The sequence below is a fragment of the Schistocerca nitens genome, chromosome 2 (assembly GCF_023898315.1).
Source record: "Schistocerca nitens isolate TAMUIC-IGC-003100 chromosome 2, iqSchNite1.1, whole genome shotgun sequence".
NCBI classification, from domain to species: Eukaryota; Metazoa; Arthropoda; class Insecta; order Orthoptera; family Acrididae; genus Schistocerca; species Schistocerca nitens.
In genome coordinates this window covers 965,518,785-965,544,094 of record NC_064615.1, presented here as the reverse complement: position 1 = coordinate 965,544,094, position 25,310 = coordinate 965,518,785, and the positions used below count along the sequence as shown (strand labels likewise).

General features: G+C 42.6%; 1 protein-coding gene across 1 annotated transcript in view; it reads left to right on the top strand.

Annotated features, from left to right (window-relative positions):
• Positions 1-25,310, top strand: part of LOC126234743 (UDP-glycosyltransferase UGT5-like) — a 136,745-nt gene that overhangs the window by 8,449 nt on the left and 102,986 nt on the right. The gene's annotated exons all lie outside the window — the stretch shown is intronic.

Here is a 25,310-nt window from a genome sequence, read left to right as displayed (position 1 = left end):
CTCGATCGTATGCAGTCCTGATTGTGGCGCTCACCTGCACGGGGCCAAACACGCATACGACCATCATTGGCACCAAGGCAGAAGCGACTCTCATCGCTGAAGACGACACGTCTCCATTCGTCCCTCCATTCACGCCTGTCGTGACACCACTGGAGGCGGGCTGCACGATGTTGGGGCGTGAGCGGAAGACGGCCTAACGGTGTGCGGGACCGTAGCCCAGCTTCATGGAGACGGTTGCGAATGGTCCTCGCCGATACCCCAGGAGCAACAGTGTCCCTAATTTGCTGGGAAATGGCGGTGCGGTCCCCTACGGCACTGCGTAGGATCCTACGGTCTTGGCGTGCATCCGTGCGTCGCTGCGGTCCGATCCCAGGTCGACGGGCACGTGCACCTTCCGCCGACCACTGGCGACAACATCGATGTACTGTGGAGACCTCACGCCCCACGTGTTGAGCAATTCGGCGGTACGTCCACCCGGCCTCCCGCATGCCCACTATACGCCCTCGCTCAAAGTCCGTCAACTGCACATACGGTTTACGTCCACGCTGTCGCGGCATGCTACCAGTGTTAAAGACTGCGATGGAGCTCCGTATGCCACGGCAAACTGGCTGACACTGACGGCGGCGGTGCACAAATGCTGCGCAGCTAGCGCCATTCGACGGCCAACACCGCGGTTCCTGGTGTGTCCGCTGTGCCGTGCGTGTGATCATTGCTTGTACAGCCCTCTCGCAGTGTCTGGAGCAAGTATGGTGGGTCTGACACACCGGTGTCAATGTGTTCTTTTTTCCATTTCCAGGAGTGTATATTAATGACTTGCCATTCTATATTCATGAAGAGGCAAAGTTAGTTCTCTTTGCTGATGATACAAATATAGTAATCGCACCTGACAAACAAGAATTAACTGATGAAATTGTCAATACTGTCTTTCAGAAAATTACTAAGTGGTTCCTTGTAAACGGACTCTCACTGAATTTTGATAAGACACAGTACATACAGTTCCGTTCAGTGAATGGTATGACGCCATTAACAAATATAGACCTTAACCAGAAGCATATATCTAAGGTAGAATACTCCAAATTTTTAGGTGTGTCCATTGATGAGCGATTAAATTGGAAGAAACACATTAATGATTTGCTGAAACGTTTGAGTTCAGCTACTTATGCAATAAGGGTCATTGCAAATTTTGGTGATAAACATCTTAGTAAATTAGCTTAGTACGCCTATTTTCACTCATTGCTTTCATATGGCATCATATTTTGGGGTAATTCATCACTGAGGAATAAAGTATTTATTTCACAAAAGCGTGTAATCGGAATAATAGCTGGAGTCCACCCAAGATCATCCTGCATTTATTTAAGGATCTAGGGATATTCACAGTAGCTTCTCACAAGGGGAGGCCGCCAATTGCGAAATACAGATTCGATTCATACTGCGCATAATAAAAGCTCATGGCCAGAGGTGTAATGTAGCAAAGCACCAAGATGCACTTCTCAGCCGTTGTCGAGAAAATCGACAGTTAAAAGAAACCGTTGCGGTGAAATACTCTCTACGATTAATAATTTTCTACAGCGTCGTGGCGCAGCGGTAAGCGCTCGGGTTCGTAATCCGAAGGTCGCCGGATCGAATCTCGCGCAATTCAATTTTTTTTTATTATTAGTTTTTTGTAATTCAAACATTAATGAATTGCTTATGCATGTTGTTGAAGGCGGATCGCTCTCCAATTGTACGGCCTCCATTTTTCCGTTTGTTTAACAGGGTGTACCAAAGCTCTCACGTCCGCACTGATTTTCGACGATGTTATAAGTTGCGTTAGGGACCGCATCTACCTTCTTTCGAAGTTAGCAGGCAATTACGCTGTTATGCGGCGGCTCCTTTCGGCCCATTCAACATCTGTCCTTCAAGTGTAACGAGCGAGTAACGGAGTTTATATTTCATACATGCCACAGCAAATTTGTTTTCGTGGGGTCTCTATTATAATTCGAACATTTGACTTACGCTATACGTATTCATTTCGGAATATCGTTTCTACGTCTTCCGTTAACTATACGTAGTTAACATTATGAAGACAATTAATAACATTTTGAAATACAACTTTGTTTGCGGAAAACATAATGATGTTCGAAATCGCCAGTTTTTCCACGACAAACGACTTTCAACAACTTATTATATGTATAACTGTTGCTACTGATTGCAGGGAATTATATATATATATATATATATATATATATATATATATATATATATATATATATATATATATATATACTCCTGGAACACTGGACTCGCATTCGGGAGGACGACGGTTCAATCCCGTCTCCGGCCATCCTGATTTAGGTTTTCCGTGATTTCCCTCAATCGTTTCAGGCAAATGCCGGGATGGTTCCTTTGAAAGGGCACGGCCGATTTCCTTCCCAATTCTTCCCTAACCCGAGCTTGCGCTCCGTATCAAATGACCTCGTTGTCGACGGGACGTTAAACACTAACCACCACCACCACTCCTGGAAATGGAAAAAAGAACACATTGACACCGGTGTGTCAGACCCACCATACTTGCTCCGGACACTGCGAGAGGGCTGTACAAGCAATGATCACACGCACGGCACAGCGGACACACCAGGAACCGCGGTGTTGGCCGTCGAATGGCGCTAGCTGAGCAGCATTTGTGCACCGCCGCCGTCAGCGTCAGCCAGTTTGCCGTGGCATACGGAGCTCCATCGCAGTCTTTAACACTGGTAGCATGCCGCGACAGCGTGGACGTGAACCGTATGTGCAGTTGACGGACTTTGAGCGAGGGCGTATAGTGGGCATGCGGGAGGCCGGGTGGACGTACCGCCGAATTGCTCAACACGTGGGGCGTGAGGTCTCCACAGTACATCGATGTTGTCGCCAGTGGTCGGCGGAAGGTGCACGTGCCCGTCGACCTGGGACCGGACCGCAGCGACGCACGGATGCACGCCAAGACCGTAGGATCCTACGCAGTGCCGTAGGGGACCGCACCGCCACTTCCCAGCAAATTAGGGACACTGTTGCTCCTGGGGTATCGGCGAGGACCATTCGCAACCGTCTCCATGAAGCTGGGCTACGGTCCCGCACACCGTTAGGCCGTCTTCCGCTCACGCCCCAACATCGTGCAGCCCGCCTCCAGTGGTGTCGCGACAGGCATGAATGGAGGGACGAATGGAGACGTGTCGTCTTCAGCGATGAGAGTCGCTTCTGCCTTGGTGCCAATGATGGTCGTATGCGTGTTTGGCGCCGTGCAGGTGAGCGCCACAATCAGGACTGCATACGACCGAGGCACACAGGGCCAACACCCGGCATCATGGTGTGGGGAGCGATCTCCTACACTGGCCGTACACCACTGGTGATCGTCGAGGGGACACTGAATAGTGCACGGTACATCCAAACCGTCATCGAACCCATCGTTCTACCATTCCTAGACCGGCAAGGGAACTTGCTGTTCCAACAGGACAATGCACGTCCGCATGTATCCCGTGCCACCCAACGTGCTCTAGAAGGTGTACGTCAACTACCCTGGCCAGCAAGATCTCCGGATCTGTCCCCCATTGAGCATGTTTGGGACTGGATGAAGCGTCGTCTCACGCGGTCTGCACGTCCAGCACGAACGCTGGTCCAACTGAGGCGCCAGGTGGAAATGGCATGGCAAGCCGTTCCACAGGACTACATCCAGCATCTCTACGATCGTCTCCATGGGAGAATAGCAGCCTGCATTGGTGCGAAAGGTGGATATACACTGTACTAGTGCCGACATTGTGCATGCTCTGTTGCCTGTGTCTATGTGCCTGTGGTTCTGTCAGTGTGATCATGTGATGTATCTGACCCCAGGAATGTGTCAATAAAGTATCCCCTTCCTGGGACAATGAATTCACGGTGTTCTTATTTCAATTTCCAGGAGTATATATATATACACTCCTGGAAATTGAAATAAGAACACCGTGAATTCATTGTCCCAGGAAGGGGAAACTTTATTGACACATTCCTGGGGTCAGATACATCACATGATCACACTGACAGAACCACAGGCACATAGACACAGGCAACAGAGCATGCACAATGTCGGCACTAGTACAGTGTATATCCACCTTTCGCAGCAATGCAGGCTGCTATTCTCCCATGGAGACGATCGTAGAGATGCTGGATGTAGTCCTGTGGAACGGCTTGCCATGCCATTTCCACCTGGCGCCTCAGTTGGACCAGCGTTCGTGCTGGACGTGCAGACCGCGTGAGACGACGCTTCATCCAGTCTCAAACATGCTCAATGGGGGACAGATCCGGAGATCTTGCTGTCCAGGGTAGTTGACTTACACCTTCTAGAGCACGTTGGGTGGCACGGGATACATGCGGACGTGCATTGTCCTGTTGGAACAGCAAGTTCCCTTGCCGGTCTAGGAATGGTAGAACGATGGGTTCGATGACGGTTTGGATGTACCGTGCACTATTCAGTGTCCCCTCGACGATCACCAGTGGTGTACGGCCAGTGTAGGAGATCGCTCCCCACACCATGATGCTGGGTGTTGGCCCTGTGTGCCTCGGTCGTATGCAGTCCTGATTGTGGCGCTCAACTGCACGGCGCCAAACACGCATAAGACCATCATTGGCACCAAGGCAGAAGCGACTCTCATCGCTGAAGACGACACGTCTCCATTCGTCCCTCCATTCACGCCTGTCGCGACACCACTGGAGGCGGGCTGCACGATGTTGGGGCGTGAGCGGAAGACGGCCTAACGGTGTGCGGGACCGTAGCCCAGCTTCATGGAGACGGTTGCGAATGGTCCTCGCCGATACCCCAGGAGCAACAGTGTCCCTAATTTGCTGGGAAGTGGCGGTGCGGTCCCCTACGGCACTGCGTAGGATCCTACGGTCTTGGCGTGCATCCGTGCGTCGATGCGGTCCGGTCCCAGGTCGACGGGCACGTGCACCTTCCGCCGACCACTGGCGACAACATCGATGTACTGTGGAGACCTCACGCCCCACGTGTTGAGCAATTCGGCGGTACGTCCACCCGGCCTCCCGCATGCCCACTATACGCCCTCGCTCAAAGTCCGTCAACTGCACATACGGTTCACGTCCACGCTGTCGCGGCATGCTACCAGTGTTAAAGACTGCGATGGAGCTCCGTATGCCACGGCAAACTGGCTGACACTGACGGCGGCGGTGCACAAATGCTGCGCAGCTAGCGCCATTCGACGGCCAACACCGCGGTTCCTGGTGTGTCCGCTGTGCCGTGCGTGTGATCATTGCTTGTACAGCCTTCTCGCAGTGTCCGGAGCAAGTATGGTGGGTCTGACACACCGGTGTCAATGTGTTCTTTTTTCCATTTCCAGGAGTGTATATATATATATATATATATATATATATATATATATATATATATATATATATATCAGTGCGGACGTGAGAGCTTTGGTACACCCTGTTAAGCAAACGGAAAAATGGAGGCGGTACAATTGGAGAGCGATCCCCCTTCACCAACATGCATAAGCAATTCATTAATAGTTTATATATATATATATATATATATATATATATATATATATATATATGAATTACAAAAAACTAATAATAAAAAAATTGCATGTCGCGAGATTCGATCCGGCGACTTTCGGATTACGAACCCGAGCGCTTACCGCTGTGCCGCGACGCTGTAAAAAATTGTTAGTCGTAGAGAGTATTTCACTTCATCGAATGCCCTACGAGACAGCACTCACCAGGTATTCATCGTTCGCGCAAATGACCGTCACTTGCGTTCAGGCAGAAACTGCTTTCTGTTTTCCCTCTCTTAAGTGATACACTCAGGGCACTAGTCAAGCAGTGCACATGGATGCTATGGTGTGAGTGGGAGACAGGCTAGAGTTTTACGTGCCCGTAGTCCCACTGGTAATAACCGATTCGCAACAGTTTGTGTTGATGCGTCTGGGCTCACAGATCCTCTTATCTGTGCTCTGATAGTTGTACGATCGGCCATTGCTACACTTACAATACGATGATCCTGGAGCGTGTGTACGTTGCGTATGTCTAGAACCTCGTTACGGATGTCAGAATGTTCTCGTGACCACTGATACCAGCATCGTTGCACAACTGATAGAGCACGTCCAACTTGTGTGGCAAGGCCATAATTTGAGCCTTTTTAAATTTGCCTGGTTAGCTGCAGGAAGCCCGAGTGCGTCTCCGTGGCATGGTTTCCTGCTTGCGTCACATGTTTCCACCACACTGAGCCTTCTGGCTGTGAGCATTCCCCAATAAAGGGTAGATACAGATGGCGCTCTAAACTATACCACTACTCAGTCAGCTGGCTGACAACGAAACCGTTATCAGTACATATACGAGGGTCAGTCAAATGAAAACCTTAAATATGTTTCTAAATATTATTTATTGTGCAGAAGTGGTACAAAGCTGTATCACTTTTCAACGTAATCTCCCCCACGCCTAATGCAAGTCCTCCAGCGCTTACAAAGTGCATAAATTCCTTTAGGAAAAAATTCTTTTGGTAGTCCGTGCAACCATTCATGCACTGTGTAGCGTACCTCTTCATACGAACGGAACTTCTTTCCTCCCATTGCGTCTTTGAGTGGTCCAAACATATGGAAATCACTTGGGGCAAGGTCTGGTGAGTATGGTGGATGAAGAAGACACTCAAAATTGTGATTGTTGCAACTGTTGTACGGGCAGTGTGGGGACTTGCATTGTCATGTTGGTAAAGGACACCTGCTGACAGCAATCCATGTCACTTTGATTTGATTGCAGGCCGCAGATGATTTCTTAAGAGACCTGTGTACGATGCACTGGTAACAGCGGTCCCTCTAGGCATGTAATGCTGCAAAATGGCCGGCCGAAGTGGCCGAGCGGTTCTAGGCGCTTCAGTCTGGAACCGCTCTGACGCTACGGTCGCAGGTTCGAATCCTGCCTCGGGCATGGATGTGTGTGATGTCCTTAGGTTAGTTAGGTTTAAGTAGTTCTAAGTGTAGGGGACTGATGACCTCAGATGTTAAGTCTCATAGTGCTTAGAGCCATTTGAACCATTTTCTCCAAAATGACGCCCTTTTCGTCCAAAAAGAGAGTCAGTATAACCTTCCCTGCTGATGGTTCTGTTCGAAACTTCTTTGGTTGGGTGATGAGGAATGGCGCCATTACTTGCTCGCTCTCTTCGTTTCCGGTTGGGGGAAGTGAACCCAGGTTTCGTCTTCAGTAACGGTTATTACAAGGCAGCCATCACCTTCTCGTTCAAAGCCCCGAAGAAGTTCTTCACAACATCAACACGTCGTTCTCTCATATCAGGAGTCAGCTGCCTTGGCGCCCATCTTGCAGACACTTTGTGAAACTGGAGCACATCATGCACAATGTGGTGTGCTGACCCATGACTAATCTGTAAACATGCTGCAATGTCATTCAGTGTCACTCGGCAGTTTTCCTTTACTATGGCTTCAACTGTTGCAGTGTTCTGTGGAGTCACAACTCGTTGTGCCTGACCTGGACGATGTGCATCTTCCACTGAAGTCACACCATTTGGGAACTTCCTACTCCATTCGTAGACTTGCTGCTGTGACAAACATGCATCACCGCACTGAATCTTCATTCGTCGATGAATTTCAATAGGTTTCACACCTTCACTACGCAAAAACCGAATAACAGTACGCTGTTCTTCCCTGGTGCAAGTCGCAAGTATACTGATACTGCGACGGTATGTGTGCATCTGAACTATGCTGCCACCTACAGGCCATTCTGCATGTTGTTTGTAGCACGCTTACCAACTTACAGGATAACAGGGCGAAATTTCGATTTGTTATTACAAATTTAAGGTTTTCATTTGATTCACCCTGGTATTATGTGATGAAATTCATCTACCTTTTTAGATGTTGATCTAATATTATCTATGCCTCAGCAAATTATGGGGTCGAAGGAGCCTCCCTTGATTCCGCTTACTTGTCTTGCCAAAAACCGAGGACCTTGAGGATAACTTTATGTTGGCTGCTGCCGTGGACATCCGCTTTCAGTGTAGCAGTTGTCACGTGACTTCAGCAAATGCACTCCCTTTGAATAATGCCTAAATGAAGGCAAGAAGGCCCTTGCCGCAATGCTTACATTTCTTTGGCACTCTTGGAATTGTGCATTAGGAATTTATTCCCTGTAGTCAGCTTGTCACAGGTAAGTTGTTCTGCGATGCAAACGGCCTGAGAGATAGGAGAATGAAGAATGAATGCTGCATCATGAACTGCACACTCGAAAATACCAGTATTTGTAACAATCTCGCCTTGTCCTTTCTTGAATATTCCTAGTTTTTCGTATGCACTACACAGTCATGTTAACTGAGGAGCTACTTGACTGAGAAGTAGCGGCTCCGGTCTAGGAAACCGATATTCGGGTGGGAGTACGGTGTGCTGACCACGTGCCCCTCCATATCCTCATCCAGTGACGCCTATGAGCTGAGGATGACACGGCGGCCGGTCAGTACCGTTGGGCCTTCATGGCCTGTTCGGGAGGAGTTACACGGTCATGTTGCTGCGGACTTATTCGAAATCTGTTCATAAATGTTTTTTACAATTCTACGGATTATCTTCTACGTACGTAATTACGTTTAGTATTAGCTCCTTGTGTAACGATTGTCCTTCACTACTTCACTGGAGATGCGATTTGCGGCACCCTGTCCCACATGGATGATGAACTATATGCTTCGACACTTATTTCATTATTTCATTTGACACCATTTTACTTCCCATGTACATTGTCCGCATGGTCGAGCGTATGCATTTACTGATTCATCTTGCAGAAACGCTAATATTCCATTTGCCACTTCTTTCGGACTCTACGAAATTCCTTGGGTTCCTTTCTGACGAAATGTCAACTTTGGCCACTGCTGTTGAGAACACAATGCAATGTTTGCTTTGTTTATCATTGCCATTGCTCTGCTAGTGTCAACACCACTAGCAATACCGCGCTGTTGTTACTCGTCGACTAAACAGTTCAGCCACCCTCTGTAGCCTCATACTGTGCTCACCATTGGATACCTCGAGTCTGGCCCCCTGTTGCCACTAGCAGCCAGTATCGTGGTTGCATGGTAGGCAATATGTGGGGTGTCGAACGCCGTAAACCGTAAATATCATTGGCAATTTGCGACCTCAAGCTCAAGGGGTTCCCTGTGAGAGATTAAAAGATTGTCATAAAGAGAGGAATTCGTGGACGGCTGCATCAAACCAGTTAGAAGACTGACGACTCAAAAAAAGATCTTTCCCTGTTGCATACTATACATTCCGAAAATATGAGGGAAGCAGTTGGATAATAGTAGTTCATACTATATAGTATTCCTTCCTTCTCAGAATATGTCCCAATTTTTGATGAATTTGCACAGTTTCTGGTGAGAACACCTACATATATGCAAACCACGATGAAGCGCATGGCTGAGGGTAATTGCCCTGAACCACGTATTCAGTTTCTTACCGTTCCACTCGAGCTAGGAGTGCGGGAAGAATGTTTGCTTAAACGCGTGCTTGAGTGTTTCATTTGACTCACCCTCGTACTACCCTCATGTGACATGTTGACATCAGATCAAAATCGATATCGTCTTTCCACATGTAAGACTTTTTATCCCCGGCAGAGTACATTGGTTTTAACTTGACGGATTCTAGTGCCTGTGCTTCAAACAGTACATTGTGCAGGTTTGACACGATAGGCGATAACGGACTACTCAGTGGTCGAACTTTCCCGCTATTAGTTCCAAGGTATCACGAAGTTGAGCCCTCGTGAGGAGGGAGACTACTTCTAAACTGTTCATAATACCACGATCCTGATCCGCAGCTAACTTCGGCGGTGTTCAAAGGCACCGTAGTGGCGGATGCGGTGTTCGCACGTCCACACATATTCGCTGAGCAAGCATTTCAGTTATTTTTCCAGATGGACCGTAGGTGCCCAAATATTAATTAACAATGGAAAACTGTACTGAAATGCAGGAGGATCTGCAGCGAATTGACGCATGGTGCAGGGAATGGCAATTGAATCTCAATGTAGACAAGTGTAATATGCTGCGAATACATATAAAGATAGATCCCTTATCATTTAGCTACAAAATAGCAAGTCAGCAACTGGAAGCAGTTAATTCCATAAATTATCTGGGAGTACGCATTAGGAGTGATTTAAAATGGAATGATCACATAAAGTTGATCGTCGGTAAAGCAGATGCCAGACTGAGATTCATTGGAAGAATCCTAAGGAAATGCAATCCGAAAACAAAGGAAGTAGGTTACAGTACGCTTGTTCGCCCACTGCTTGAATACTGCTCAGCGGTGTGGGATCCGTACCAGATAGGGTTGATAGAAGAGATAGAGAAGATCCAACGGAGAGCAGCGCGCTTCGTTACAGGATCATTTAGTAATCACGAAAGCGTTACGGAGATGATAGATAAACTCCAGTGGAAGACTCTGCAGGAGAGACGCTCAGTAGTTCGGTACGGGCTTTTGTTAAAGTTTCGAGAACATACCTTCACCGAAGAGTCCAGCAGCATATTGCTCCCTCCTACGTATATCTCGCGAAGAGACCATGAGGATAAAATCAGAGAGATTAGAGCCCACACAGAAGCATACCGACAATCCTTCTTTCCACGAACAATAAGAGACTGGAAGGGAGAACTGATGTACTCATGGTACCCTCCGCCACACACCGTCAGGTGGCTTTCGGAGTATGGATGTAGATGTTGATGTAGATTAGTAACTGTTGTATTGTTTGTGTATCCCGGGAAGTGGTGTCACAGTCACTCGTTTCTTAAGTCTCTAAATAAAACTGTGTGGCAAGACTGACTCACTGATAAAAACTTCTTTTCGATTTTATCAGTTGGATCGACATTTATCTGTCTGTATGTAGTGTCATACAAAAGATCGAAAATCATTTCATTGTAGTCCACACGAGACATTGGGAATGAATGCTTCCCTTGTCGGCTGGCAAAACAGCTCTTTCGTTGTCATCCTGAGGATTTCTTAGTTGTACTCGTTTGCCCTTGGAGATGATTTTAGCGTTAGCACCTTGGGAAGTACTAAACAGGTTTCGCGGCGAACCTCTTACGTTGCTTCCCGAGCGAGACTAGCCACGACATGTTCCACGAGCTTATACAAGCTGCATTTTGGTTGGGGTGCGACATTTATCCGTTTAGTAAGGACGTTCACTATATCCACTTTAAGATACTGATCAGTGAGATTAATTAGAATGCGGTTTCCTGTATCTCGTCTTGGCCTTTTGTGCTGGCTATCGAATTTTGATTTCTGGCGTGCATACGTTTTGAGCTGCATTAACTGTGATTGTGATCATGTTGTGTTGTCAAACCACTTGTGGGACTCTGCAGAGAGTTCAGCCGATATGTAAAATATAAACAACTGAGCGGAAATCCCGCACGCAAATTATTATTACTTTCTTTCAATGTGTTGACTACGATTTATTTTGGTCTCAGTTTTAGGACTACTTTCAATGTTGCTACATTAATTTCTTGCTTTCGTTGTTTTTGTTTCGTCCACAAGAGGGAAATAACAAACTCAGTAGGAAAATGAAGGTGTTTCAGGTGTGTTCGATCAATTGTTTAGGTGCTTGAACTCTTCGTCCACTGCTGCTGAGAATAATTTTGTTGATCTGGAACCTCCCTGCGAATTTAGAAAATTAAAATGTTGTCATAATCTGCTCATTATGAGCCATAGTCTTATGTTCAAATTATCAAACAGACGTAATGTCCTTGGAGAAAAAATCGCAAAGATAACTCAACTGTTGCGTTCAGAAGCTCTATATCTGGAGGCAGCATAACTCAGATGTGCAGTTATCCCGACTAAATTCATGCAGTATTGAAGAATGAGAGCACTTACCAACTTACAACACCCTTAATACATTATTCACCAAATCTACTATCTATTGGGCAACCGGTGGTTCGTGGGTCGCGTCCAGTCTGCGAGTGGTTTCAATCTGGCCCGTGGAAGAAATGCTGCATGAACATAAAATGAATATATTCTCAAAAACGCGTGTTTTGGGGCATAATTTGCTGTCATGGCATGTCGGAGAAGGCGTGCCATTTATAACAGTGTGTTACCCCTTAAGCGCTAATGTTATGGACGCTATAGCTTTGACTTCATGCGCTAGGAGAACTGTTGTCGCGTCATGTGACATGGCAGCTCCCGAGCTGAAGTGAGTATGTGAATCAGGCTCACCGGATCACCAAATGTGGCACATATCAGTTGCATGGGGGCTTAATTAAAATAAAATGCAAATAATATTTTAATTTTTTGCTTTAGTAGCTGTCTGTCCGATTACGAAGTCTCGTAAACGGTAGGCCCTGACTAGTATTATTACGCTATCTGACTGCATAGAACAACAACAAAGAATGAAATGGAAATTTTCATTAACACAATTAATTAATTAAGTCCCCAGCAACTGTAAAACCTACGAAACCAAAGCACAAGTGTAACTGTTCTGTGTGTGGAAGTATGACTCAACGTACGCATCTGGCACGGTTCTTCTTCAATAACACAAGAAATTTTAAATATCATTTATACTGAATTGATTAAAGGAAATAGAAATACCATAATTAATCAAGAAAACCAGAATTACACTCTAATACAAGAACACAAGCCAGATGCTTTGTTGACTGAACCTGTAATGACGCATTATTTAAAACATGGAAATAATGAAAAAAAACACAGAATATTTTACCTTCATATATATTGACGAAAAGCACTCTGATCATTACAGTATTTCCATTCGAACCATCTGCTGTCTATCCCATCAAACAACTGCATAAAACATGGAACATCATCTCGACAAACACTGCCCACTAGCACATCTCAACACACACTGACTACTACGAGTCCTCGACAGGCACTGCCTACCACGACATCTCAATAATCACTGCCAGTGGAGGCGGCGGAACAATACTCTCTAGCGCAATCTCTGGCGCTGTCGCTCAGTGTAGCCACCTTTCATATGCCCTTCCTCCACAGGCTAGAATTTGATGGTATTTTTGCCAGCATTGGTGGTGAAAATACCACCAAATTCGTCAAAAAAATACAGACAAAAATAAAAGATAATATTAATACGTAAATATCACATACTAGCTAAAATTTTGGCTTTGCACTGACCTTTCAATAACCTAATATATAAAATACAGTAAGCAATACAAATTCTTTCATACATGTGACTTTACATAACAGTTTACACAATATTATGTGGTTAAACAGTTCAATCAATAGCGTCAGCAATGACGAATATGTGCAGGTAAGAGTCTCATAACTTTTCACAAATAGTAATACACAAAAAATCAGTTTATACAAATATTCACATAAACGCTTTCCATAGCCCAAGAAACAAGGAGTTGACAGTTCCAGCAGTAGCACCCAGCAATGGTCAACAGGTGCAAATACCAACAAGTAACATTATTTCAATAGAAGCAGTCCATCAGTGGCACCCAGTAATGTTGAACAGGTGCAGACACCCACAAGTAACATCTTTTCAGTAGAAGCAGTCCATCAGTGGCACCAAGTAATGTTGAATAGGTGCAGACACCAACAAGTAACACCATTTCAGTATAAGCAGTTCCATTAGTGGCACCAGCAATGTTGAGCAGGTGCACACAGCAACAGGTGACATCTTTTCAGTAGAAGCAGTCCATCAGTGGCACCCAGCAATGTTGAGCAGGTGCAGACACCAACAAGTGACATCATTTCAGTAGAAGCAGTCCATCAGTGGCACCCAGTAATGTTGAACAGGTGCTGACCGCAGTCCATAAAATTCACTATCACTAATCACACTGTTCATCAGCAGAAATTAAACATGTCCTAGTGGTACCAATCACGTAGAAAAAGTGCAAGCAACAGTCCATAATATTCACTATCACTAATTAGACAGTTCATCAGAGTTCATTAGCAGAAATTAAACATTTTCAAGTGGCACCCATTATGTTGAACAAATGCAGGTAACAGTCCATAATATTCACTATCACTAATGAGACAGTTCAGTCATGAACAATAGTTTGAGTGCACACACAATTAACAAAATTATTATCAATGCTCTTACACTAAACATACAAATCATAATAAACGCACAAATGATATCAGGTAGTTGTCATATTAACTATTACAATACACAAATAGCAGTAAACCTATAATATTTATGGGTGTCAGTGCAAGCCACAACAAACAAGTAAAATAATATTTAGGAGATAGATTGGTACCAATTTGGGATAGGAAAAGGAAAACACACAAAACACACTCACTCATCTTTCATCCACATTAGTGCTACTGTGTAATTGAATAGTGTTAACTGTGTAAATGCAATTCTGTCAAAATTTTATGTTCATCATGTGTATCAAGTAGTAGTGGCAGCAATGTATAACAGTCAATAATAGTTGGTCAACGTCATAGTCATCATGTCAAGACCAATGTTTGCCAAGCCAAATCAAAATGTATGGTTGCTGAACAACTGTCAGTGAGCCAAGATATGCAATTACTTCCTCTCTCCAAAAAAAAAAAAAATATATACTGCTTAGCGATTTAACAAAGTGTGTGTGTAGACAATCTTCCTTCTACTTGAGTGTTCTAGTCTGCCATCTTCATCCTCCTTGTTCCGTATAGACCAACAAAAAAAAAATGCTCCTCACTTACTTTACCTCTTATCCACCAAAACTCCAATAATTATCAGCATCACATAATCTCAATATAATCTCAATACTTCAATAATACCTCTTTCGTCGATACATATAAACCTTATCATCAATAACACCTCTTCAATACGTCGATACATATAAACCTTATCATCAATATCATTTACCTTACCTCTTGTCCACGAAAACTCCAATAATCATCAACTTCACATAATCTCAATACCTCAATAATACCTCTTCAATACGTCGATACATATAAACCTCAGCACCAATATCATGTCACTTCCATAACAACTCTTCCCTCTAGTCAGTCTCCTCGAACAAGTACAGACAAAATCCTAGTGCAAACTTCAATTCAGCATCCCATACAATCCGAAGACACAGTGTCCACACACAACCTCTGTATAAGCCATCTGACCCAAATCTTCTACTCATTATAAATTATAAGATACATTTTGGTTCCTTGTCTATCATTAAATAAAAGAAATGCATACATGACCTCTAACAGACTTAGTTCGAATAACTCTCAGTAATTAAGTACGATTACGGAGTGTGAATGATCATAATATTTCACAGTGTGTACACCACTTCAAAAATTATGGCAAACAGAAGCAAACATGTGGAGTATTTCTTGTGTCAAGTGTCACTTCCTATTTCAATTGCTCACGAAGAATACAGTGTAATAACTGTTAATGGTCTAACCTAGTGTTGGTATGTCATGTCGTTAGCTTCCTTCCTATTAGCATAAATTTATACAGCTTCCATAAAACCTCCAGCTCATGTGACTTCTATGCAGTTTCTTGTACCAATGTCGTTCGTAGAATTATAGCAGTTCATTTTCTTATCTTAAAAATATAAGGCACTGAGCGTAAGCAAAACATGCAACAGCGAGTAAATATACCAGTAGAGAACAGAATGTCAACAAGTGGATGCAGCACAATTCCTACAACGAGGCTCTGCCAAGCAAACAATCTATAATTAACACCATAGTGTGGCCTAAACTCCATGTACGTACACCTCATATCAGCATTTCTATATATAGCAAATTAAAGAATAGTTATGACAACAAACAGAAATGTGTAAATATGCAATCCATACGCACAGCAGCAAACATATATCTTACGTGATAAACAAGTCATTAGCATCATATCAGCATAAGCAAATAAATGTTCATACGTAATCTTAATAAGTAAACATGAAGGCAAAAGCAGATAAATCACAAAGTATAACTTACATACATAACCATATCAGCACAATTAATCAGTTGACAATTACAATTTAAATAAATGAGCACAGCAGGCACATAATAAAAAAAAATATGACATCAGTGAAAAGCATAGCAGCCAAGCGATGCATAATATACACAAGTAACATCCCTGTTCATTAATCAATAATTGTCCAAATCAGCAAATGTACACAAGCACGTCGCTTCACAAGTAAATTCATAGAACATGAAATTAGCACAAAGTATGAATCACGTAATCGGGAGCAGCAAATTACGTTTGAAGTACGTACCTAAGTGGAAATATGTTACCTGAAAAATAAACTCAATTAATCGTTACCTTTTTGGTTTTTTTTTATTTCTTTTTTTCGAAATTACATTCTTCCTGAAATTTTCTCCATAGCAAGTCCTCTTAACGTCGGACACACACAGAATTTACCTGAAGGTCTTAAATACTTTATACAACCGTATCCTGAAAAATACTGAACGTTAATAACATAATTTATCAAGTCACTATAGCTTTATACTGAATTTAATCCGAGAAATTAGACTGTGTATTTGTTTACGTCTGTCAGTGCATTCGCACTGAGCGCTCGATCAGCTGTAGGCGCGTGACGTAGGAAGTAATTGTTTGCGGTCAACGACTGCCTTGTGCGGCGCGCAGACTGACTGTTGCTTTGAGTATGTGCCGCCGCCAAAACAGAGCGCGGTATTCTTGTATTCTCTGCATGTTTACATGTAGCTGTTGGTTTCTCAAAAGTATGTCATTCCACAAAAATTTTAACGTTAGATATGTGATGTACTCCCTTAGAGCGTCGAGATTTAAGACTTTCTACTTCAACAGTGTTATCATGAATGATTTTGCGAACTCTATATGGACCGTTATAAAGCAGAAAAAATTGCGACATAAGCCCTTTCCTTTATGAGAGAAACGGTGAGACTTAATTAATACCTTTTAACCAACTGACAAAGTTTTTTAAACGACCAGGACGTTTAGCTGATTTCTCTCTTCTAGCAGCCGCAGATGCAATATTTTGCACAGCCAGGTTCACAACTTCAGAATGCCGCAGTTTCCGTGAAGGCGGAAAAGGAACAATTTCAGAAATGCGATTTGACGGTGCTTTGTTTTTTAATATCAATAGAGGCGGTAAAGAAGTTGAGTCATTAGGAAGTTCATTCAGAATGTTTTGAAAAATATGAAGATACTGATCCCAAGTTCTGTGATTCTGATGACAATAAAGACGGCACAATTTATTGATTTCCTTCATCCATCTCTCTGAAGCATTAAATTGAGGGTGAAAAAGTGAAATAAAAATTGGTTTAATCTTACGACGCCGTAGAGTACGAAGCCAAATTTTAGAGCGAAACTGTGATCCATTATCTGATATAACCTTATCAACATGACCAACTTCTTTAAGAAAATGTTTGATGAAAGCATTAGATACTGAACGAGCTGTTGCTTTGCGTAAAGGTGTAAAACACACATATTTTGATGTCAATTCCACTGCTACGAAAATGTACGCAAAACCATTAGTAGAACGAACCACTGGACCGAACAAATCGACTGCAGCCATCTCCTTTAATTTCGCTGGAATGATAGGAAACAACGGTGCTCTGTGAGAAATAGTTGGTGGCTTAGCCTTTTGAAATAATTTGCATTTGGCAAGAACAGATCGAATACGTTTTTCCATATTACTGAAGTAACAATTTTCTCGCAATTTATGAAAGCATTTTCTGGGACCAAAGTGCGCATAACTGAAATGTGTAAACGAGGTGTGGCCAAATCATCCAATCTAACAAAGCGTCTAAGAAAATTACAGACACCAAGGAAACTATGAACATCACGTTTTGTGGTAGGAACAGCGTAATTACGAATAGCGTCTAGTTTCTCTGGATCAGGAAGAATACCTTCTGTAGAAATAATGTGACCGAGAAATTTCACCTGAGAACGACCAAATTCAGATTTTTCCAAGTTCACTGTAATGCCAACTCTTGCAAAAATACGTAATAATGAATCCAAAATTTTGTTGTGCTCACTCCAAGAACGTTTAGCAATAAGAATGTCGTCAACATATGAAGTAATACTGTCACGAAGATAAACAGGTAAGATTTTGTTTAAACCACGAATGAATGCTGCAGAAAATACAGTAAGTCCAAACGGTAATTTCCGAAACTGATAACAGTTACCAAAGGCTAAAAAGGCAGTATATTTTCTACAATCAGGGTGGAGTTCTATTTGCCAAAAACTTGCGCGCATATCAATCGTGGATAAAACTTTAATTCCATGGAAATGTTGAAGAAGTTCATCTAAATTTTGTGGGCGGTCAGTTTCAGGAATGATGATATTATTTATCTGTCTGGAATCCAGAACCAAACGAATTGACCCATCCTTTTTAAGAACGACGTGTAATGGGCTGGTATAAGGACTGACTGCTGGCTCAATAATGCCCTGATCATTCTTAACCTTGTCTCTGTAAGCCAAAGGAATAGCGTAAGTTTTTCCGCGAAATGGTGTGTGTTCTTTTACTTTAAATAAATATTGTAAGCCTTGTATAGTTCCTGTGTGATGACTAAACACTGTAGCATGTGAAGTCAAAATGTGGTGCAGCTCTTCTCTTGCAACGTCATCTGGCACTTCAGCTTTCTTAACCTTTTCATTAATTAATTCTTCGCTACTAATTACATCCTCCATCGCGTCTCTGTATCTATTGTCATTGTCATGAATAAACACACTGTCGTCATAATGCTCAACGAAAACATCAGAAGTAAGAAACCTTAAACATTTTGTATCTGATTCAGATCTTGCTAAGCACTCGAAAAATTTCAAACATTTCGGCATTCCGGCAACAGTCAAATTCACACTTCCTTCTTTAAAGTTCAAAATTGCCTTATGTGTGTTAAGAAACTCCATACCTAATATAATCTGTGTACTGAGTAATGGAACAATAATAAAATTAGCAGACAATTCGTATCCTTGACAAATGAAATTTAGGTTGGTCTGTTGTTTAACTTCCACACCTTTTCCAGAAATCGCTCCTCGAATTGTAGTTTTACAAATAGGTAACACAGGACAGGCAATAGTTCTTTCACATATACGAAAAACTGATTCACTAATGACGTTCAATGGGCTCCCAGAATCTAAAACTGCAGTGAACTTATTCTTACCCACACATACTTCAATAACTGGATGTAAAAATGCATCTACATTATTTTCCTTTTCGCCTAGCAAAATGTCTCTCATATCTTCCAGGCGTACGTAGTGTAAAGTTGTAGTGTCATTACTTTCTGAACCGTCTATATTGCTGCCAGAAGCCGAAGCTGCAAGTCATGGTCGGTTGTTTGCGTCACGTCTTTGATTATTCCCGTCATTTCGCGGATCAATTTCTACTATTTCCACTTGTCTCTCTGAATTTCTGTCACGCGGAGGATGCCAATTAGGTCCTTCCTGTCTGTTAGATGCAAATTCTTGGTTGTGTCTGTTATTAAAATTTCTGTTTTCCTGTCTGTCTGCATAACTACTTCTTGTATAATTTCGACTGTCACTTCTGAAATTATTGTTAGACCTACTACCCTGGTTATTTCTGTAGTAAGAGTTTCTATTACTGTATGGATAATTTCTGTCTTGATGATACCGATTACTGTTGCCGTATGATTGATCATTCCGGTACGAATTACCGTTATTATAATTGTCTGTGTAATTTCTGTTAGAACGTCTGTTATTGTCATAAGGCTGGTATCTATTGTCCTGTCTGTTACGTCTGTCATTCTCAAAATTACCCATATAACGCCCGTTCCGATCACTACCCCTTTTCTCTGAAAATCTATCGTAATTACTGTTACTGAAAAAGTTACAAGAAGTCCCGTCGTCGTTGTCATACTCAAGTTCTTGTAACAAAGTCTTAAAAGTCTCAATGTCGTCTTTACATCTTCCAGCTAAAGCAATTTGTCTTATGTATTGTGGCAGCTTAGTTAAACAAATGCGAATTAATTCAGTCGGGCTATAAGGGTTGGACAGGAACTGATTCTTTCGAATCATGTCTTCAAAGTATTCTGCCGGCGTGCGGAACTCAGACTGTTTAAAATTACGCTGCATAATCAGACTATGTTTGACTCTGTCTTGTGTGTTTTCGGACCAATATGCCGATAGAAATGCATGATAAAAATCATTCAGATTATTACAATCTCTAATGAGTGCGCGCATCCGCGTCGCCGGTTCGTTTTCTAAATATCCACACATAAATTCCAGTTTGTGACTTAGTGGCCAATTTGGTGGAAGTGCGTACATAAATTGATCTAACCATGAACATGGATGTATGTCATTCTTAGAATTGCGGAAGATCTTAAATTTCCGAACAGTCAAAAAGTGTTTATAGTCAAAGTTTTCGCCTCGTGGCGACCAAGACCTACCGCGTCTGTTCCAGTCCCAATGTCGATTATTGTCAAGTTCGCGCGCCTGGCGCTCTCTTGTTGCATCCCGTAAATGAAATAAATTACTTTCTTCAAACCCCCTTGGTATCTGTGATTCTAAATTTCTTTTGCTGTCTTTTCCTACGATTTCGCCTTCAATTTGTTTGACTTGCTTCCGTAATGCCTCAACTTCCCTTTTAACGCGTTCATTAAATTTTCCCTGATTTTCAACATGTTTATTTATGTTCTGGTACTCTTCAGTTTCCGCAAATGGCAATGGAGCTGTATCATCCGAATCTCTGTCCCCATGTAAACTAAGATTTGTCAATTTATCTGAAATCTCCTCAACTCTTTCCGATAAGTCACCTATTTTTTCTTTCTGTTTATTTACGTCTTCCGTAAGTGTCGCGACTCGGGTTTAAGTATTAACACATTTAGTAGTTAACTGTTCATACTGTTGTGTTAGGTTATTTAATCTGTCATTTGGTGTGGATTCCTCGATTCTCTCAAATACTTCTTCCTTATCGTGTGCACGTTGTAAATTTAACTCTGAAAATTTTTGTACTATCACGCGATCTCTTTCTTCCTGTTCTCTATCTTGTTCCCTTTGTCTAATCTCTACTGCAATTAATCTATTATTGTGAGAATTCAAAATCGGTTGTACTTCTTCTCTGATTTCTTTCTTTAATTCATCTTTCATATTTTTGAAACACGTCCCTATTCGTGAATCTAACCGTGTTTCCATTGTTTCCATCTCTGTTTTAATTTCAGATCGTAGCTGTGATCCCACTGTTTTTAATTCAGATCCCAACTGTGATCCCAGTGAGTCTAACCGTGTTTCCATTGTTCCCCTATCTGTTTTAATTGTTCCTATCTCAGTTTTAATTGTTCCTATCTCTGTTTTAATTGTTCCTACCTCTGATTTTAATTCAGATCGAAAATTTAATATTGCGCTCATCAACTGCTCCATATTAACTTGTTCGAAATTCTTTTCGCCCCTAACATTTCCCGCAAAACCAGTTTCCTTCGTCATAGCTGTAAAGCTATCTGTGTTCGATACTATTTCAGAATCCTCTATCGTTAATCTCGTATTCTGTGAATTTCCTGATTGAGAAAAATTTTGAAATGGTTCCGGACTATTTTCCCGACTTATTAACTTGTTTTCCACTTCATTATTCACCATACTGTTGTCCTGTGTTGGCGAGTTCCCCATGTCAACAATTTCGTCATTCTGACTATCCATCATTTTTGCCTTTTTCATTGATCGCGTAATCATTTACAAAACATACAAAACTCGTCACTATATGAAAATTACACACAATGACTCTTTATCTCCAACAATACCATTCACACGAAATGTTTCCCTCAAACACGATTAATCGAACAATTGAAATAATTGCACTAAATTGTCAAACCCATAGACAAGACAACAAAAAATAAAATTTTGCAAAAAAAAAAAATACCATTAGAAGAATGAAAATTACCAAATCTACACATGCAATATAGACTACAATTACTAACTACAAATTACTACAACAATCCTACTGTCTACTATTTCTACAATCAGAAGAATTCCAAGGGACGATCCGAAGCAGCGGTCGCCACGTGCATGGGGGCTTAATTAAAATAAAATGCAAATAATATTTTAATTTTTTTCTTTAGTAGCTGTCTGTCCGATTACGAAGTCTCGTAAACGGTAGGCCCTGACTAGTATTATTACGCTATCTGACTGCATAGAACAACAACAAAGAATGAAATGGAAATTTTCATTAACACAATTAATTAATTAAGTCCCCAGCAACTATAAAACCTACGAAACCAAAGCACAAGTGTAACTGTTCTGTGTGTGGAAGTATGACTCAACGTACGCATCTGGCACGGTTCTTCTTCAATAACACAAGAAATTTTAAATATCATTTATACTGAATTACGAAGTGGCCGCGCGGTTCTGGCGCTGCAGTCTGGTACCGCGAGACCGCTACGGTCGCAGGTTCGAATCCTGCCTCGGGCATGGATGTGTGTGATGTCCTTAGGTTAGTTAGGTTTAACTAGTTCTAAGTTCTAGGGGACTAATGACCTCAGCAGTTGAGTCCCATAGTGCTCAGAGCCATTTGAACCATTTTTTTATACTGAATTAATTAAAGGAAATAGAAATACCATAATTACTCAAGAAAACCAGAATTACACTCTAATACAAGAACACAAGCCAGATGCTTTGTTGACTGAACCTGTAATGACGCATTATTTAAAACATGGAAATAATGAAAAAAAACACGGAATATTTTACCTTCATATATATTGACGAAAAGCACTCTGATCATTACAGTATTTCCATTCGAACCATCTGCTGTTTATCCCATCAAACAACTGCATAAAACATGGAACATCATCTCGACAAACACTGCCCACTAGCACATCTCAACACACACTGACTACTACGAGTCCTCGACAGGCACTGCCTACCACGACATCTCAATAATCAGTGCCAGTGGAGGCGGCGGAACAATACTCTCTAGCGCGATCCCTGGCGCTGTGGCTCAGTGTAGCCACCTTTCACAGTCTTAACCTATCTTCAGCGTCTTAAGGACAATAATGCCTCACTTGTTTCAACATTTCTAACAACTGATCTTCCCTGATATCGGCTTCTACCCAGTTTTCAATCCTTGTTTAAATAATATGTCAGGATTTTGCGATCATTACTTATTAAATTGATAGTTCTGTAAAACGTCAGACCCGTCAGTACCAGCTTTCCTTGGAATTGAAGTTATTACATACTTTTTGAAATGTTAGGCTATTTCGTCCATCTCAAAAACCTCCCAAACCAGATGGAATAGTTTAGTCAGGCTGATTCTCCCAGGGATATCAGCAGTTCTGAAGTAGTTCGGAGTAGGGTCTTTCAGAGCTCTATCAAATTCTTCAGGCACTATCATATCTCCCATTTCAGGCATTATATACTCATACCCATGACAACACAAGTGGACTAAAATCTCTGATTTTTGCTGATTCGGCGTGAATTGTTTACATGTAACCTATTTTATGAGTTGCATAGTTAAACATAAGACCAATAACTTTAATGTGTCGGAATGCTGAGAAATGCGACAGTAGTTGTGCATCTTTTCACTTCAGTGTTTCGCTTGTTGTACACAATGGTAAGGTGAAGTGAGCTACAGAGTGGCGTGGCAACTGTCATCGTAGGAAAGTCGAGCAGGAGTTGAAATGGCTAGCGAACAAGTGAACAAAATAAACAGAAGATTAACTTGTATTTTTTCAGGAGTACAACGTCTCATTACAAGTAGTGCAGCAATAAGAATCCAGCTATCGCAGCGTCAACTTGGATGGGGCTTGCTGTACTAAATGCGAATGATAGTAGTGTAGCAATGAGGTTCCAAGCGCAAGTGGGTTGAGACACTGCTGCTCGCCACCCCATATTGTGGCAGCAGAGTGCGCTCATGGTACAGAGCCACCAGAAGTGTGGCTCAGTGAGCATGCACCATAGGATCCACCAGATCCCAGATGACCACTACAAGCATATAACGAAAACATGCAATTCCATTGCCAACATTGACGACCCTATGGTATGTATTTATGATCCTTTGTCACTTACCTGTGTACCATAACTTACGAACTAATTTATGCATTCATACTAAATCCATTACAGTACGTAATAGATTAGCAACTTATATTTAGTGAAAGAGACAAGAGAGTCTTCGTGGTTCTGGAGAGTATCGACAGGGATGAGAAGGCATACCAATTCTAGTGCCTTGGCCAACTGTGCTAGGAAATTGAAATTTGTGGTAAGTTCCTATGGGACCAAACTGCTAATGTCATCAGTCCCTAGGCTTACACACTACTTAAACTAACTTACGCTAAGGACAAAACACACACCCATGCCTGAGGGAGGACTCGAAACTCCGACGCGGTAGCCGTCCGAAGATGTGCTAGGTTTCTCAGTTGAAGATCCATGGCGTGAACAGCCTGATTGTGGTGGGCCCGCAGATTCTCCATTGCACTTAAATCCGGGGAGTTTTGTGGCCAGGGGAGCACAGAAAATTCATTCTGGTGCACTTCGAATCACACATGTACACTGCGAGCTGTGTGACACATTGCATTGTCCTGCTGGTAGATGCCATTGTGCCGAGGAAGAACAAACTGCATTTGAGGCTGGACATGGTACCCAAGGATAGACGTATACCAGTGCCGATACATTGTATCTTCCAGAACGACGACATCACACAGAGAATTCCCCAGATCCTAACGCTCCCTTTTCCAGCCTGGACTCTGACGATTGTTGCAAGGTGTTTTCCTTGAGATATTTGACAGCAATGTAGCACATCGCGTGATTCATCTAAAAAGGCCACCTATCAGCACTCAGTGGACGTCCATTGAGGTATTAGCGTGCAAATCCCAGTCTTCATCGCCGAAGAACGGCAGTGCACACTGGTGCGTAAAGCAGTTGCCTGCTGCAGAGGCCCATCCGCAGTAACATTAGTTTAACTGTCGTTGCGGAAACACTGTTGGTAGCCTCTTGGTTCTTCTGGATTGTTAGTTGCTCTACAGTCGCACATCTATTCGTCGTTCGCAGCTCCACGGCGCACTCGACCGGTACACAAATCTTACCTTCAAGTTCCCTCTCTTGCTAGAACCGCCAGCTGCCGTCTGTGAGAAGAAATGTACATCTACAATAACGGACAATGTGACTGGTCACAAGTTTGTTTCACTTGTGAGAGAGTGTCTCAGATATTGTGAAAGAAGCGACTGTTACACGTTTGAAGACTGACATAACCATCCTCAGGAAGCCTGCTTACAAAGTTTAAAGAACGTGCTTTAAATGATGAATCTAGGAATATACTACAATCCCCTGCGTATCGCTCACATAGGAATCGTGAGGACAAGATCAGACAAATTACGGCACGCACAGAGGCACTTAAACTATCATTCTTCCCGTGCTCCGTACGTGAAAGGAATGGGATAAAGCCATGAATGGTACAATGTTACGTGCCGTCTTACATGCATTTCGCGGTTTGCGGAGTATGGATGATATACATG